The 13,462-nt window shown below is 44.5% G+C and overlaps 1 protein-coding gene across 3 annotated transcripts in view; it reads left to right on the top strand.

Annotated features, from left to right (window-relative positions):
• PAQR8 (progestin and adipoQ receptor family member 8) overlaps window positions 1–13,462 on the top strand; it is a 188,165-nt gene that overhangs the window by 129,331 nt on the left and 45,372 nt on the right. The window contains exon 1 of one of the 3 annotated variants that reach the window (XM_085610446.1): window positions 159–322. The exons of the other annotated variants lie outside the window; for them this stretch is intronic. The gene's annotated coding sequence lies outside the window, so the exon portion shown is untranslated. Of the gene's footprint in view, window positions 1–158; window positions 323–13,462 lie in introns of those variants that run through there. 3 annotated transcript variants of the gene reach the window in all.

Genomic DNA, 13,462 nt, shown 5'->3' with positions numbered 1-13,462 from the left:
CAGCCCTCTTGTGGTATTTTTTAACCTGTTTGTGGAGTGGGCATTCCCGCCTATCTTGTGTTTCCTGACAGCGGCCTCGCCCGCGGCCACACCCCTGGCAGTCTGGCAACCCGTTCGGTGGCGGTGCATACCTGCTCGGTGACTTATTGTCGCCCGCACCTTTGGGCTCCAAGAACTCGACGGAGCGTGCGAGGGGAGGGTGGCTCTGTTTGGGGAGCTGTGGTTACTATGGTCGCCCGCTCGGCACTCCTCGTCTCTTGAGCTTCAGTTGAGCAGAAAGCCATCCCGAGCATAGCGCCTTGGATGAGAGCCTAGATCTTGGGTAAGTTGGCGCTGCGCTAAAAAAGCAACATAGTCATTTGAAATCAGCTGTTGAAGGTGTTTGTCGAGGACACGGCATTGTCTGAGTCCTTCCATTGTAGTGGTTTTGCCTGGAGCTTTTCATCATTAGTGATTTTTGTGTGTGGTTGTAATGCTTTGAAATTTGTCTTTTTTTGGTCTTAAACTTACAAATATTCCAAGTGCCGCTGCAAAGCATTTTCGCAGGTGATTTAAATTGATTTGTTCATGTATGAAAAAAAATCCAAAATGTCAAATGTGATAATTGTGATTCCTGACGGTTTACTTATGGGCCCAGAATCACACGGTTTTAAGTGGAGTGAAGTGCCATAGCCGGGATTGGAACCTAAATCCACCAGTTTCACATTCCACAGTCCTTCATCCCTGACCTCAACGAGGTCAAGACCGGGCTCCGGCTTGGAGGCAGTCTCAGTCTAGCACTGAAAGAAGCACGCGCCCCTGGTTCTGACGTGTGTCGCTCACCCTTTCAGTCCGTGTGATGGAAGCCTGCTCATTGTCATTTAGCCACAACGCGCGCGCCTTCACACCGGCTGCTCTGAACTCCTTCCCTGGGTGCTTAGAAGAGGTGGCCAGAGTCAGCTTGGCATCAGCAGGCTGGCAGCAGGTTTCAAAGATGCTAGCCGCCTGCCTGGGCAGGGCAGGGCCTCTTGTGTAAGCCCCATGGTGATAATGAGAGGTGAGCGCAGGCCTGAATTTGACATTTCTAAGCATTTTTAAAAAAAATCAAAAACTTGATAAATATTGCCTGTCCGAGGAATTAAAACCCGAACAAATCAGGTGCCACAATCTGTAGAAAGTTGGTTTCGTGGGACCAAATTCCTCCACCAAATCTACGTTTTTGCAGCAGCGTTCACCCGCATGCAGCCTTTTAACCCGAGCACTATTACCTTTACCGCATGCCGCTTTCGTTTGATATATTTTTCTTTTCTGTGGTGTTCGGATACGGTATAGTGCCTACATTCTGTCTTCCAGCTCTCTCTGGGCACTTCGAGGAACTGCGAACCTATGGTGACTAGAAACGCAAAGGAGAGATCTGGGCAATAGGGAAAGTCATAGCAAGCAGGGTGAGTAGTGGGCAAGCATCGAGTGAAAAAGTAAGGAACGCCTTTTATTCCCTTGCCGTTTTTGCATATTGGCTCCTGCAGAGCCTCGTTTGCATCTGTGCGCAAGTAGGGGCCACCCGTCCCCTTCCTTCGTCAGAACTGGCAACTGGTCTCTGTAGCCCTGACATTTGTACGTCTAGTACTTCTCTTTTCTGTAATAACGTTTTCTTCAAAGGTCAGATTTCTTACCTTTTCTGAATTTCCTTTATTCCCCCCTCCCCCCCCCCCCCCCCCCCACACCTTCGGTGGCAAATACTATGCCTCACAGCGCTATGTTTGTGATAGGGATGGCGGCACCATTCCCAAGCACACAATATCAGGAACGTTCAACCTTCCCCAGTGCCTCCTTGAAGCTCCATCACTGTGAGAGCGCAATCATCTTTTCACTCTGACGTTCACCAAGCAGGGCGAAACATGTCCGTGGTTTTGGAACGTCTTTGAGCGCGTTCTTCCTCCGGCTCATGGAGTTACACTCCAGTGGCGCTGGATGACGTCATGCTTCCAGTCATTGCAACGGAAAAGGGCGCTCCTCGTGCACGTTTTGCACACTCACCGCAGTGCTTGTGAGCGCCTCCCAGGGTGTAAACTCTTGACTGGGAGAGTCCCGCAGGAATGTGTGTGAGGAATGAAAGAGAGCTAGAAAAACAAGGCGTGAGTGGATGTTTTTATGATTCGTGCAGTCGCTGCTGCTCCAGCACTGTCCATACCTCTAAGATAGCTCGGCGTGGTAAGTACCTGCTGCTAGAAGGTTTCGTCTCCAAACTTTGTATTTGCAAACGAGAAATAATTTGGTCTCCTTGAACCTTTCCTTCTATTGAACAGCAAAATATCTTTCCTACATTAATTAGCTATGAAGAGCTCCCGTGAATGTATAAATCTTAACATATTTGTGACATCTTAATCCTTTGTATACTTTAGCACTTTTTTATTTTTCATGAATATATCACATTTAATACTGTTTTTAGGCATTTTTATAAATTGCCATATGTAGTTCTCGTTAACTGGTGCTACCCAACCCCATTTTCTTTCCTCTCCCCTTCTTTATTTTATATTTAATATAGTATATTGTTCTTGAACCTGGGGATCCTGGCACTGCTGGGCGTTGCAAGTAAGGGAACTAAACTGCATTATATTTCTATGTATAGCTGTAAGAAGATGTTCACTTATTTTAATGATGTGTTGCGGTTATGATTCATTCTTATACTCAAATATTGTACCTGCTGTTAACACCTGTGCTCGACATGCAAGTAACAGGTGTATATCCCTTCTGGGCCTTTCATCCTTCTGAGGTTGATAAAATGAGTGCCATTGACTAAGACATAGTTTAGAGTTCGGGGGCTGCTGCGCTTGTTGTACTGCAGTGTCCCGCACTGCTTTGCTCCTTCGCTAGTTTATGTTTTATAATTTCCAATACAAACACATTTAATGTGGGGTGCAAAATTAAGTGTCGCTGCCTAGAACAAGCCAAAGGAGTGTGTTGCCTTTCAACCTAAAGCGTGCACTATTTTCCTTAAAGAATACACATTTTGAAACTGGCTACAAACGGCTTTAGTTTGTGTCAGACCTTTTACTGTCAATTATTTAAGATATACAGAGAGCAGCTGTTGGCTCTCCAGAGAGGAGTGTTTTTCTTTGACTTCATGCTATTGGCTGTTTGGTATATCATTCCACCACCAATGGAATGCTTGCATTTCAAAGCACAAGGGACTATTTTAGATCTTAATAGTACCCTCAACCACCAGACTTTTTGTCACATTCATTTTTTTTATCTCAAACATGAAATACCACTACCACTGTCAATACTGCCTCCACCAGCACAGATACCATCAATACTACAACCAGTACTAAAACCAAAACAAATGCACCAATATTGCCGCCACCAATATCTCCACCGCCTCGATGAACTACACTATCACTGTTACCACACATCACCTATACACCATCACCAATATCACCATCACCAATATCACCATCACCAATATTTACATCCTACCACCAGTATCACTACCAATATGTTACCAGCGTCACCAAGATTAATAATAATACTGCCACCTCCAATACCACACTTAATCCAAACAGAGGTTCAGAGTGTTCATAAAATTATCACAACACAAATATATAAAACAATTAATGAAACGAAAATTATATGTATAACAATGCACACATTGAGATACAAAGAGAGAGAAAGGGGGGCCCTTATAGAAAAACATACAAAATGTATTCTATAAAATATATCAAAAAGGCTCAGTATTGTAAGCTGGTACATATAACATATAGTAAACATACATAACCAGACAGGTGGCAGACAAGGAGAAATTACATAAAAGCAGGAGTTTCAGAACATTGCAGGAACACCAACAAACAGAACAATGTGTCCTCCATTAATTGCGGCCACAATTGCGTCGACGGCGTTTCGACCTTTGGCATTAGTACATGGTCATCTTCAGGACATAAAGTTTAACTGAGCATCCCAAATAAGTAATTTATTCAGTAATCGAGATCAATTGTAATTTAAATTCAGTTCATTAAATGGCCTCCATAACTGGTTGAATTAGTAAAGCTTTCCTGGCCAATGAAGGATGAATCCTTTGGTAAATGTACCCGTCATACGTCCGAGCGAAATTCAAATAATATAGCGCAGCAAATCAATTGCCAATTAATCCAATCTGTTTGGATTAAGTATTGAATGCCACTGGTTCAGGTGGTTTGGGCTGCCCTTGTGGTGGTTAATACCTCTAATACCACCACCAATAACACCATGCCAGTAATATCACAACACCCCCACAACCATCAGCACCACCACCAATATCACACCACCACCTGCCATGACAGATGCCACCACCACAAATACCACTAACTCTGACAGCTGTGTTACCACTAATACCAGGGTGGGGGATCAGTGAACTAAGGCATCCAGTTCAGGGATCTGCGTTTGACCTCATGGTCACAGGTTCAAATCCCAGCAGGTCCACTCAGCCTTTCGTCCTTCCGACATCAATAAAATGAGTAACATTGAGTTAGATGATAATAAACATCCGTTATTTCAGCGCCAGAAGGCCCAAGACTTGGGCGAACGTTTACTTTACAAACACGCATTATGTGAATTCTAAAACAATAAGTATCAACGTTACCATTACCCTAACACGAAAACCACCACCAGCCCATCCTCCCATTGTCACAGCACCGCCAATACCACTAACGATGCACCCAACACTACTGGTGTAACCACCACCAATATCTCCACAGCCACCACGACCAAGTCAATAGGTCTGGCTTTTATGTTCTACCACATGAAAAGGCATTCCTGCATGCCTGTGTTTGCAGTGTATGTGCTGTCAATTTAAATCCAGACCTATTGGCTTTGCCCATGCTTAATTGTTTTGTAAATTCCCCCGTCCAATCCAGTATCAGGGCCGCAACTCTAAAAGTAGTGCACCACCACGTTGTGGTTTCTCGTGAATCCCTCCATCACGCAGAGAGATTATGCTGAAAGCCCAGAAGTAGAGTGTGCTGGCTACCCAAGGGTACTCACTCTTTCACTAACTCACTCCCTGTAAAAGCAGCACAGGGCTCCCCTGAGGTCCTGAACAACGTGCCGCACTAATTTCTGGGGGCCAGCACATTTTTGCCTCATCAGACATTTACCGAGAACAAGAGAGAAAAAAACACACAAAAGGGAAAGAAGGAGGAAGAGAAAGATGGAAAAAACATCACAAAGGGAGAAAGCAGGAATCTGCAGTAGTGCGATAAAGCGACAGAGAGTGTCTGGCAGTTGATTAAAGAGGCGTGAGGTGGAATCAAGGCTACGCAGCCGTGGTATTCGGCCTGCATACCTTTAAAAGCACCAGCACCGATCCTTTTACAAATTAAGAGCTGGGTGGAGGTGTTCGAAGACATCTTATATGTGGGATGTTTCTGGCAGATTGAATTGGACCCAGGTATGTTTCCTATTTACTGATATAGATTGTTTTGAGCAGTATTGAACTATGATATAGAGTTCAGACAAGGACACGATGTACACTGCTTTAAAGTAAATTTCTCTCTGGTACATACCACGCAGGACATTGATCAGGTTTCATATTTGAAAGTCTTAACTGATGAAGTAACACATATAGACATGGTATTTATCAATAAGCATAAAAAATCTTAAACAAGTCAGCAGTGGAATCTAATGAGGAGGACCAGATTTTTCTTTCAGTCTGGCAAGTGTTGTCTGTGGGCTCTAGGCAAGGGTATGACCTGATGGCAATCGCATGTAAATGTACTGCTACGCCTAGGCTCGACGCGCTGGCCCTCATGGGAACTCTAGAGAGAGGGAGCAGCTGGGCAGGCGGATCCAAGGGCCCTGCCCAGTTTCTGTAACAACCATCCAAACACTAGGTCTGTCCAACAATAGAGAAGAACTTAGGAAAATAGCATATTATACAAAACATTGGTTCTTCTGGAGAACATTCCACTCCATGCATATTGCAAAGACATATGCAAATCAATAAATGAATAAGCTGGACAACATAGTGAGTCGTATATTGAGAAAATCACAAGTGGCCAGTGATACAATTGAAAAGAACAAGCATTGGTAAATACATTAGGATTTGCATATGTGATTAATAATAAGCTGTTTTTTGTTGTAAGTTGTAGCTTGCTGAGTAGTTGTACAATATAAGTTACAAAAGGTCTGTTTAAGTGTTATGAATTGTTCATGTACAAAAGGCAATATATTGTGCTGTTACTAGTGGTATAGTGCGACGTGTTGTTGAGACACATAGGAGCTTGAAAATGCACACAGCCAGTGTTGGCTTGTGATGTTGCTGTTTCTGGCTGGTACTAGGGTTAGGCGTAGGCAAACATTGCTTGTAGGAGGTGTGGATGGACACACTGTAGTAGGATATGCTTATGCCAGAGTGAGACATCCTCTTCTATAGACAGTCACAGCTACCACAAGACACACCTGTCGGTAATCAAAGCCTGCAGTTGCAACCGCCAATTAAGACTGAGAAATGGGAAGTACTCATTAAAAGATCATAACAATGAATTGTACTAAAAATAGTATGAGTAACAGCTTGCACGAGTGTCACTAAACAACAATAGAGATTGTCGCCAGACACTCATAGGAGGAAGCAAAACAAGAAGGGTAATGTAAAGATGACTGGATATGGGAGGAAAAATATGAGAGCACGCAACTTAAATATAGCTTGTCATACAGATATTTCGCTTGTTAGTAAGTACTCCCAGGTTGTGGAAGCTAGAGAAACGTAGGGAAGAGAGGTGTTTGCCTGGGATTATTCAGGGGCACATGCATCAAGCATTTTTGCCTTCGCAAACAGGCCGATTTGCAGAATCTGCCCCTTTGCGAACACAATAAATGCTTTTCAGAAGCAGCAAACTCTATTTTGCGATTCAGTAGCCTGTTACCAAACCACAAAATGGGTTCGCGATTCACTATTAGGAAGGGGCGTGTTTAGGGCATCCCTTCCTAATACCGAATCGCATCGGTATGTAGGAATGTTTTGTGACCGAAATGTGGTTGCAAAACATTTGAATTTTACAACCTACTTTAAGTAGGTGGTAAAATCATTCGCAATTGGGAAGGACCCCTTCCCCTTTGTGAATCTTTATTACAGCGTCTTTTAAGAGCAGGCACTGCCTACTCTTAAAAAATGTAAAGAAAACTTTTAATTTTTGTTTTTGAAACGCACCCCGTTTTCATTTAAGGAAAATTGGCTGCATTTCCCCCCAAAAATGTGCTTTATTTAAAAGCAATCATAGACATGGTGGTCTGCTGACCCCAGCAGGCAACCATCCTTGTGATTTTTGCGATTCCTAGGGGGTTGCAAATTGCGACCTACCTCATTAATATTCATGAGGTAGGTCATTTGCTATCCCCTAGCAATCGCAAAAAGTGTTCAACACACTTTCATGCATGCCGTTTTGCGATTTCCTAATTGCGAATCGCAAGGATTCACAATTAGGAAATTGCAAAACGGTTTCTTCATGCATCTGGCCCTCAGTCTGGTCAAGTGAGGACGGCAGAATTATGACTCCTGCATTCTGATCAACATAACGGCTACATCATAGACGAAGGTCAAAGGTGACAGAGCCTGTTGATGGGAAAGGCTAGTTATGGCTGGGAACTGGAAACTTTCATTTAGAAAGCGTCATCTTAGGGTTTATCATTTCTGGCTTCTCGAAAGTTCCACGTGGTTCTAGAGATTATAGGTATTGGCATTATTTTAGAAATTAGAGATAAGGTGTAGAGCTAAACGAACTTCCAAAGGGACATCTTTCCCTGCTGCCTGGTTATGAAACAGCCTGAAAGGAAACGTTCCGCCCCTCTTCTCGCTCCCTTCGCGTCCCTCCCAGAGGGGGCATGGCTACCATAGGTGCAGCAGGTGCAGTGGCACCGAGGCCCTGGCCCTGAGGGGCCTATTGCACCCTGATAACTTGTTTATTTTACTGCACCAACAGTAACAAAATGGTCAATTTTCCTTGCGTGCACCATGGCCTATAGAAGTCTTTCTACGCTACTGCTCTGTTTCTAGGGCACAAGTCCTATAAAAGGAAGTGGGGGGACAAAAAAAGTATGGCAGTTTCAAGTGATATCATGTGGCGCGTGCCATCACAGCGCATGACGTCACAACGCGTGACATCGCATTTGGCATCACAGGAAGTGACATCAGAAGAGTAGCATCATATATTAAGACCTCACACATATTTATCAGGTATATCATGAGTACATTTAAGCACATTATTGGATTTAACGAATGAGATTTTGCGTCGGAGTTGAGCCAAAAAAGTGGTGCAACTCTGCCGCAAAATCTGGGCCTCATTAATATATTTTTTTCAAAACCCTGCAACAAAGAAACTGTAACAAGGAAAAACATGGTAGTAGATCTGTTCTGCTTAAATGGTTGCATAGTCTGCATTTTAAATGTTTTATGGGCTTAAAGGACCCTGCTGGAGAGATGTTTGTGTGCCCAATAAACCTACTGGAATAATAATAATGGTAAGATAACTCTGGAGGTTAATGCTTTTGCTGGAGAGATCTGTGTTTTGTGTTGTCCTAGATATGAATCAAAGTAGCATAGAGGGTTAATGTGGCTCCTGCAAAACACATCATGTAACATGCAGATGACAGATTTTTATTTTGTGTAGATAGGCAAGTGGGTTACTACTTTCAATAGAGACGCCCATTTGTTACTTGCAGTACATACATTGTAATCTTTCTAATATAGCACAGTGAGCTATGACGGACATGCACATTCTAAACCTTGCAACCCTCACTGTGTTACCTAACACGTCCTGTATATTGATTTACATGCTCTGGCACCCTGCATTGGGATGAGTAGTGCTATTAAAGAAATACAGTAGGGCTGTTTAAATTGTTCTTTGTGTAAATTCTGATACAGACCAACACATTTGACATTCTTACAGTGCATGCACTTATATCTAGGGACTGTACAAAGTCAAAAGCATGCCTCTTTTAGAAGTGATAATAAGCTGTGTGCTTTTGTTTCCCCTCCATTGCATTTGCAGTTAAGTGTGAGGTTCCAGACCACGTCCAGTCAGGATACTCGATCAAAAGGAGGCCTGATGGCCCCTAACTTCCGCCTTAATCTTTGGCCCAGCTGGAGGTGGAAAGGAAAGGGCCCTCTTCCCTGCCTATACGTCTCTACTGGGAATAGAAACAGGGCCGGACTGGGAACCAAAACCGGCCCTGGCAAAGTGCTCGGCCGGCCCTCCCGGGGCTCAGGGGTGCTGCCGAGCTCTTTGCCAGGGCCGGTTTTCGGCCGATTTTGTTACAGGGCCGATTTTCTATGCTATAAAAACGGCCCTGTAACTAAAACGATCCCCAGGGACACAAAACCGGCCCCCACCCGTGCGGCGCACCGGGGAATTGCCCGGGGCCCGCTACAGCCAGTCCGGCTTTGAAAGCAAACAACGTGCAGGCGCCTCTGAACCTGTCCCAGTGTGTGAAAATTACACCGGGACAAGTTCAGCTTATTTCTGCGGTGTTCAACTGCTTGGTAGGGTGGACACCGTCCAATCTGTGAAAATAGTGGGTGGACGCCGTGTACCCCCGACTTGTGCCCTGTTTGTTTCCTCCAGTACTCGAAGTCTTCAAACACTGTGTGATGTCAGTGGAAGTTTATAAATTCTGGGACTTCTTTTCACCAGGGGGAGGCGCACATCGCCACTACTACTATCATATTTCAGAAGAGAGGTGAGTGCAGCACCCACAGCCTCTGAGCAACTGTTACCTGCCGGTAACAAGAAGCCACGATTTCCCCAAGTGACAGGGTAAACCAGATCACAAATTAGGGACATTAATAACTTGAGCTATTTACTGTCACAGGGGTATGCAACCTGTAGGCTGCGCACACAACCCTGTAGACGGCACATTGGCTCCTGGATCCATTTTACTGGGATTGGAACTGGCTACCGACAGCCCACACAAAATGTGTAGCATCAAGTTTCTCACTCGCGTATAACCTTGGGCTTAACTACGGAAATCTGCCACAGGTGCATTAACCTGACATGGTATCAAACCTGGATTGTATCGAACTTTCAATGTAGACATCTCTGTAGCAGGAGCATTTCTACTACGTAATACAGCTGACACTGAAACCTGTGTCTTGCAAGTTAGACATAGCTCCGTGCAGAAGAAACACAACCCAATATATATATATATGTTTGTTTTTTTATTAGACACTTAAAACCAAAACTGGTTACATCCCTCAAAGACCTTTTTTAAGTCTTTTAAAACACATTCTAATCTGGTTTATATGAATGCGTGGGGTACATGAAAGAAACAGACACCACTTGTGTAGTACAGTATACGTGGATTGCTCTGAGGCAGTTATTATCAGGTGTTAGTATCACTGTTCTCAGAGGTACTAACATTATCAGCCTCGGAAAGATGAAAATCTTAATTGTGCCCTCTGGGATTCAAAACTGTGAAACTGCATGTTGAGCCAGTTTGTGCAGCAGAGCTGGTAACTCAAAGATAGCTCTGGCGAGAAAGAGGGCGTTGCTTCCTGATGTGACCCAAAGAAGTCCCTAGGTAGCCATGAAGTAGGTCAAAGGAGGGAAAGGATGTAAAGCAACATACAAGTTACAACACTTCCACCCCCTACTGGGACGTGTTGGCCCAATGCATCTTTAAGAGTTGCGTGCAGTGTAATTATACATTTTATTCATATAGAGTTTACTACCCCTGCCAAGATGCCCAAGTACGTTGAAGCATTTTTTGGCAAGTAGCACACTACTCCGGAATACAAGGTCAGAGGTAAATAGGTAGCAGATTAGTACTATGTGCCTCCTTCTCCTTCTAGGATTAGTTGCTAAGCTCGTGCCCTTGAGACCTCATGCATTTACTATGTCAGAATATTGATAACAAACATATCATCTGACATAAATATTGTGGCTTGAATATTGTTTCCAAAAATATTGCTCTGGTGGGTTAGGCGGTATTTAGGCCACGATAGTCTGCTATATTATAGTATCATAGCTGTGTATGAGTCCTCTGAGCCTGTCAGTACTGAGGGACCGGCACAGTGTGAAGAGCGCATGTTATTTCTTATTTTTGGATTCCTTTTAGCCTGCCTTTGGCTGCATTATTTCAGGGGTAACAGCCTTATTTTAGGTTGGACTGTGCAGTTCCCGATGCCATATTTTGGGTGGTCTGACAGGGTGGTGGAGGTGTCTCCACCTAAGTGGTTGTATCCACCTTGGGAGAGGCCATTTAGGTGGAAATTCCATCAGTGTTCATAAGTGCAGGTGGACATTCTGCCAGTAAGTGAGGGCATTGTGAATGTCTCCCACTCTATGGTTACTGTTAATGCGCACATAGGCCTTGATTCCGAGTGGTGGAATTTCATACGGAGTGAGGAATTCTGCCACCTTCAGCGGAGTGTCTCCAGGCCTCAGAATGTTTGTGGTCTGAAAACTCCAGATCTGATCATTCCAGAAGCACCAGACCCTGTGGTACACTGCAGGGGGCATGGACGAGAACAAAGCCTGGTCCCTGCCCATCCTCTGCAATAGCACACACGGGAGCAAACAGTGACCCCCACTGGACAGACTGGAACCTGTCCTGACCCTCTGCTGCCCCCACCTCACCCTCCAGAACACCGCCACTCAAGTCCACCATCTCATGTACATTAAGGATCTTTTGTTGTAATCTCACTACGGACATAAACATTTTGGGACTACATGCTGAGTGGTAATGCTGCACCTTTGGGTGTTTCCTCTAGATGCACTTGGTAAACAAGGTCGACATTCTCCAGGAAAAGTGACTGGCGTGTGGCAAAAATATGCAAAATGTGGATTCAAGACGATGTTCCCTATTTCAGTCCACAAAACTCTTGGAAGTATTGCCACAGCTGAAATTCCCACAACCTGTTGTGTAAAGAATGCAAGGCTCCTTATTACCGCCCTGTGATTCTTGTAACGAGGGCCTAAATAGGAAGGGGATTCTGCCAGATGTACGGATCGGAAATGTGGCATATTGTGGCAGATTCTTTGTTTTTTCCCTTCTCAAAAGCATGCACAAGTCTCAACCTGAATCTGGACAGTATAGTCAGGAGATCATATATATTTTTGGGGGGAACATAGTAAATGTAAGTAAGAAGCAATATTGTGGTAGCTCTATCGCCTTTTTTTAAAATTTAGTCTGGCTTGCTAGCTGTTGCTATGGGAATACTATGAGGGTGTGTTGCCCTGCCCCGAGTACCTGTCTGCATGTGAAACCGGTATCCTGAATTTTATATCGGCCCAGTCAACATGCTAATCTAGCATGTATTTATGAGCTTAGGCCTGTCCCTGACAGTGCAAGGGCCAGGGCTTGCCCTTTAACTTGGAGGGGTGCACCGAGCGTATTCCTATGGTGAACGGTGGACTACTTTCCCTGTTCTGGGTTAATTAAATAAAGCAGTAGTGGAAGCAGACTGTGTGTGATGAGTTGTGTGACCAGGCCTTTTGATCTGTAAGTAAGAGTGTGTCTCTTGTATAAAATTCCGGGATTATGTAAGGTCAAAGCCTAGCACTGACTAAGTGTGCATGTATGGTGAACTTGTGATACTTGTGTGGTTGTGTGTGTTTGAGAGACTGAGTACTGTAGCCAGTGGGATCCATTTTGGATGCCCCTGGTTCTACATGGCACAAGACGGACGGTGTAGATAGCTTCCCCAGACAGTGGTAGTAGATTGCCTGTATTCTGGAGAGGGGCGACTCAGAGACTGCTGTAGTTCTTCCTGAGCAGTGCCATTTGGTAATTGAGAGGGGTGATGGATAGGACTGAAGTTTCTTGGCCAGGTCTGATCTTTTGCCTGTCTTTGATTACTGCTTCAGGAAGGCTGGTGAAATCCAGTTGCAGAAAACTTTCACTTCATGGTGCCCATATTGTGGATACTCCTTGCTTGGAGACAGTCCCATAGTGCCTGCTGTGAGAAGCATCACTTTACATAAAGGCTTTGTCTGGAGAGCAGCCTCAGACAGATACCTGAAAGAAACCCACTTCAAACCGGTTCTAAGGTTCTAAGGTTTTATCCCCTGGAAAATATGTCTCAAAGTGGAATCCAAACCACCATACTAGGTTCCAGTCCCAAGCTCTTTTCGAACAAGAAAGATGCTGTTTAACCAGCCCAACAGCCAGTCTCCTAGCCAGTCTCCCAGGGGTGTGTTGACGTCACCTGAAACCACCACTTTCTGCTGGAGGAGCTGAAGAAGAAGACATCACCTGAAACCACAACTTTCTGCAGAAGGAGCTGAAGATCTGCGTGAAGAAACCTATGGGTGTGTCTGCCTGCTAAGAGACGGAAAGCGTATTCCTGGCCTTTCAGGATAGACTGTCTAGGAAGGAGAAGCCCAGCATGTTCCCGATGTGATGAGTACCAAGAGGAAGCTTGTGGTCTTGAGAGAGTATTCGGGAGTGGATCTCAAATATATCTCTAGTACTGCAAAGAACTGGCGAAGTTGCACCTAAGATGTGCCGGATCATG

This window comes from Triturus cristatus, chromosome 6 (assembly GCF_964204655.1).
Source record: "Triturus cristatus chromosome 6, aTriCri1.1, whole genome shotgun sequence".
In the NCBI taxonomy this organism is placed as follows: domain Eukaryota; kingdom Metazoa; phylum Chordata; class Amphibia; order Caudata; family Salamandridae; genus Triturus; species Triturus cristatus.
This window is presented reverse-complemented; position numbering and strand designations above follow the sequence as displayed.